This window comes from Mirounga angustirostris, unplaced genomic scaffold (genome assembly GCF_029215605.1).
Source record: "Mirounga angustirostris isolate CCGP_5_RB_7025 unplaced genomic scaffold, mMirAng1.0.hap1 SCAF_15, whole genome shotgun sequence".
In the NCBI taxonomy this organism is placed as follows: Eukaryota; Metazoa; Chordata; class Mammalia; order Carnivora; family Phocidae; genus Mirounga; species Mirounga angustirostris.
The window spans coordinates 18,245,653-18,251,133 of NW_026991723.1; positions in this window are offsets into that span (position 1 = coordinate 18,245,653).

The window sequence follows — 5,481 nt, forward strand, 5'->3', positions numbered from 1 at the left end:
CTGCAAATCTCAAAGCAAGTACAGGGTAATGTTATGTCTGTGACTTAGGAAGGTTGAGGGTGCTGGCAGCCTTAGAACCTGAATTTGCTGTGAATACAGAAAGAAAGAAATGTTCTAAGAATCATGAATGACTAAGAAACCCTAGCATATCCTTTCTGTTACTTCTCTCTCTTAGCCAACCACTTTTGCCCAAAGTTATGCCACACAGGGAAAGGAAAAGTTCCACTTCCTTTCAGTTCTTCCTTATTCATCATGAAGCAGAAGGTAGAGATTATTGATAGAATATGTGCTTTTTAAGAAGTAAAATAATAAGAATAATTGAGTTGCTTTGTTCGGTGTTTCCTCTGTTCTGATGAGAACAAAATACAAATGTGTGTACAAGTTACAAAATACAAATGGTGTAACTTTGATGATTCCACGTATGAATTAACTTTACGTTTCCATTTAAAACTGGCATCACATGATAAAAAGATGAATGGTAAATCCATGCGAGTAATTTAAAATCTGAAGCCTTCTTTTCTTAGAATGACATTAAACAGCAAATATAAAACATCGTAAGTTGAGCGGCTGGGGAAGACAAGGAAAAACTTCATCTTTTGGTACCTTCAGTGGTCCTTTTTTCCTCATTTTGAATAAGGCACCCAGAGTTTTATTTTGTACTGGGCCATACAAATTATATAGCCACCCCTGCTCCTAGATGATGCTGATGTTCTTGGCGCACAGACTACATTTTGAGAAGTAAGAGTCTACACCGAGGTTTTGAAGCCAGAAAGACCTGGAGTCAATTGTTGACTCTACCACCTGCTAGTTGCTTTTGTGATCTTAGGCGATCCTTAAAGGAATATGTAAAAGAAAGGCAGAACGTACTTTTATGGCTTATCAGTAATGATGGTCTAACTTGGTATGTGATATTTTTGCTCACAAAGGATAGTTCTCTTATCTATACTATGTGGATCATAATTCCTCCCAGGCAGGAATTCAAAAAACAACCCCCTTCTCGAAACTCTTCTTGCCCTTGGCAGACCTTGCAGCTGAATGAGGGGTCATCCCTCCTCTACTGTAGTTGGTGGTTGACCTTTTAGTCCCTCTGCTTGGATATAAGCTCTTTGAGAACTGGGTCACGCCATGCCTCCATCCTGAACCCTATGGCTGCGCAGCCAAACTCAACCACAGTCAGCGTCAAGAGTATTTTAATGCAGATGTTTAATATTGAATGAATACACGTTCTCTGCTTCAACCAAGCAGGGTGCCATCATTGAAGTACACAGCACATTCCCTCCAGATTCCTGCCATCTGTCCCAATACCAAGAGTCTCCCTTCTTTTTTTCCTATTCAGATCATACCCTTCCAGGGGTAGCTATGTGAATTCTTTCTGGGCCTCTAGAAGACTCTGACTGTTCCTATCAGCCTCTTGGTGATGCTCTCCGTTGGCATCGACTCAATCTCTCTTCTGAGTGACTACAGCCTTTCCAGGCTTTCCCACTGCCCAACCAAAGAAGAAGCTCTGCATCCGAGAATTCCCAGCAAAAATCCTGCACTTCGTTCCAATTGGCTGCATCCTAAACCAATCCTAGTGGCTAAGGTCATGCTAGAGGTTGGGGATCTTAAACCTGAGATTACCTAAGCTACTCACTTTGACAAGATGAAAGCCGTTCTGTTGATCCATTTAGGACACTTCCTTGCTGATAGTGCAGTTAATTCCAGACAAATGCAACCCTGAGGGCAGGGGATGATCAAATAACTATTGGTAGACAACTGGAGTGCTCTCCATCCTTGCTAGGATGGCTGTTAGTAAACATTTCCTCTTCTACGCCTTGGCTCCCTAGCTAACTAGGCCCTTTGAGATAATAGCTCAGCTCTCTCATTTTAAATATAAGGAAATGGGGCCCCATGGGGCGTAAGAGAGGGCCCTGCTCAAGGTCACGTATCTAGTTAGTGGCAAAGTTAGCACTAGACCACACTGCTCCCAGCATATTTAGCTCTTAGTCATATATCCTACTGCCTTATGGTGCCATCAGAGGATGTTGTATTTATATATTTTCTCCCCTTGTAGACACTGACTTTCCAGGGGCCAAAGACAGTATCTGTCTGCACCACAGCATTTAGTTCAGGATTATAATGAAAACTTAGCTGAGGGCTATAAACATATTAAGCAGCCTTGATAATATTAGTGGAATGAGAAAAAACTATGTTTATCACCCAAGTGCCAAGCAAAAGTCAAATAATAAAACAATTATTATTGATAAGTTATTACTGCGTTGTGACCAGAGAGGGAATGTTTTGCCTTTCCGTTAAATAAGAATGCTACAGGAATTTAACCTAAAAGCCCCAGACCTGTGAATAATTTCTGTAAATCAGACGTTCTTTATACCAACTCTATAATCTTTATTATATGTACGTGTCCTTATATTTCCATATCTATCTAGCTATCTTCATTTCCTCTTTAAGAAATTACCTGTATGAAAAGAGAATGGAACTTGTAATCTTCAAAATGTGTAGAACTTTTAACTATTTTCTAGTTTTGTCTGTGAACTGAGAAACTTGGTTGAACCTGCTCCAAATTCTTGTTTTCATTTTTCCAAAGTATTGGTGAAGTGAGATTTGTCTTCAGCAAATGGAGAAACAGAAGGAGCTCCACATCACAAATGACATTTAAAAAAAAAAAAAATTGCCTAAAGAAGAGATCTTTGGCCATCGTCTGAGGCACTGGTTGCGGAAACGGAAGCGGAATTCCTGCGGGTGGGGGAAGGGCACAGGGGGAAGCTAGACGCTCTGACCCCTCTCCAGGGCCCTCACCCACAGGGGATGCCTGTACCCCACCTGGGCCTCAGACATCCCTCCACACTTCTCTTTGCCTTCCTATTTTCCAAATCCACCTTGTCATCATACGTGTTTTTACACTAGTACAGTTTTCTGTTTATTCCACGGATAACCCAGATGATGTCAGGGCCTATCCTTCCCCACTGGTCATCCCCACCAGCCCCACAGACTTCAAGGTGAAGTCTGCTCAGGAAGTTTTGCCCATTCCCAGGGAAGCGCATTCAGAACCTCCTCTGTCCTCCAGGGCAACGTCCTCCTATCATGGATTCTGGCCTTACTTCCACCGAGGCCTGAGCAAGCTTTCGAGTTTGTCCAGAAGGACCCACTTCCATAAAGAAGCATCAGTGAGCAAAATGGACTTTATTAAAGACACGGACAGTGTGACAAAGAGCGAGCGAGATGCCAGCCATCCCCGTGGCCAAAACATAACCTCCCCCCCTGCACCTTGGTGATTGTTTGTATAACAGATTCTCTCCTGGGCTAGGTGTTCTCAGGTTTTTACCCACACCCCATCCCCCCGCTTCTTACCTCCCTCTTGGTATCCCTCTCCCTGACCCCCTATCATCTAAATTCTCTTCTTTTTATACAGAACAATTCAGTTCTCCCAAATCCCTGTCAGCCTGCACACCTCATGTTTTCCCGACACGACCCATGGGTCATATCTTCCTGCCTCGTAATCATCCTCTCCAGAGAGTAACTGCAGTTTATAGCAATATTCTTTGTTTTCAGTCACGCCGGGCTTACTTGCTCTGTGAAGGGTTTCCTGAATTTTCCCTCCGAATTTCCGACATTTCAACAAAATCCCCATTGATCTCTTGCTACTTCAAAAATGTAATTAATGAGATCATTTATTTGATGGCATTTTTCTACTCCTCCATCTCTTCCCAACACCGCATTCAGTGACTACTTTTTGGGATCTTGGGGTGGGCCAGGCTCTGGGCAGGAGAAGAAGTGGGGATCCCTTAGCCTGCATTAGGTCTGAGGGGTCATGAGATGTCCCCTTTGAGTAAGACAGAGGGGTCTCTGTGAGGAAGAACCACCAGAGACAAGGACGGTTGCGACCCAGACGCACCATGCGGACAAGGACATCCCTGTGTCGGCTACACCAGGGGCTACAGGCATTGGACGTGGGCTTGCCATGGCCCGTGCCCCTGCTCTTATTTGCCTTTTTGTCTCCAAAGAGTTGAATGTCCTGCTTGTCTCTAAGGTGTTGCCAGACTTCACCTGGTAGCCTGACCTCGGGAGGCTGGGAAATGACCCCCCCTTCCCTTTCTCCCAAATTTGGAAGTTGTCTTCCTCGGTGACTGGTATTTCTGGGTGCTCATGGACATCAAGGAGGAGGAAAGCATCTAGCAGCCTCCACCTGCTGCTTGCAGGACCTCTGGCAAGTGGGTAGAAAAGAGCTCCTGCAGGAGGAGGCAGTGGGAGAAGGGGCGGACGGGACCACAACAGATGCTGCCTCCAGGGGAGGCTGAGCAGTCCATGCCTGAGACTGTGGGGACAGAATAAGCCAGCCGCCGGGGCTGTCTGCGGAGCGGTGCCCAGCTCCGGGCTCAGTAGGACTGGAATCTCGTCCATGTGATCCAAGCTAAGTGGAGTCCGAGGTGGAGCCAAGAGGTGAGGGGTGCAGCTGACAGTCGGTGAGTCAGTGATTCACAGGGGGGGTTGGAGAAGCTTTTCCTAAAGGGCTGTTGTAGTTAGCCTCCGCAAGATGTCTTTGCTCTGACCTTCACCGCGTGTCCCCTGGGCTCCTATTTTCCCAGTTTGGAACACTTGCCCAGAAGGGGCTGACCTGAGCTAGGACCCACTGTCTCTGGGGAAATGGTGATTAATCTCTTGCCTTCCTTCCTGTATCTTTTCCCAGCCTGGCCTCTGTCAGCCAGGGTCCCTGTACTGTCAGGGACAACCTGCGTTGACAGAGCAGGGAGACACATAGGGAGGAGACTGTGGGAGAAAGCCTCAGGGTAAATGAAGGAATCCGGTGAAGTTGGGAACACGGTGGCCATACATGGCCGGCCACCCTGTCCCTTGTAGGGCTGCTGGCTGTAGCTGGTGTCCCCAGTCTTCTGCAGTCACCTGAGGAAGCCCCCTGTTGAAGGTAGCTCCATGCGAACTTTCTATCAAGATTGTGGCAGAATGACCAGGTGAGCAGGACTTCCTGTATCATGGGAAGATGTTGTTCCCGCTGTGCCCCTCGCCCCGGGACACCCCAACTCCCTTGCCAGAGTCCCCTCTACCCTTAGCTTCCTCATCTCTGGCCTCCCCATGCATCTGCCTATCACTGTCCTTTTTTTCTTCCTTGCCACAGGGTGTCTCTCTGCCACTGGATCTCGATTTCTTAATGGCCTGCTTCTCACCCCATGATGTGACATTTCCTTCCTCGCCACAGAGCTTGCTCAGATGCTAAATCCAATTACCCAACCAAACGCGGTCCCTGACCCAGTCTCCTCACCTAACCTCACCTTGTCAGGTTCTTAATCTCTCACCTATTGAAAGAGCCGTAGTTGTGTTTGTTAGGCAGCAACTAGTAGGAGTGGGGAGGAGAGGGGCCCGGCCTGGACCCCCTCCCATTATTGCCATGGGTTCCACTTTGCTTCCCCAACCTAGAAAGCCTAGAGGCTCTTGGCCTAGGAAGAGAGGAGACCCAGCCTCTGGCCTTCG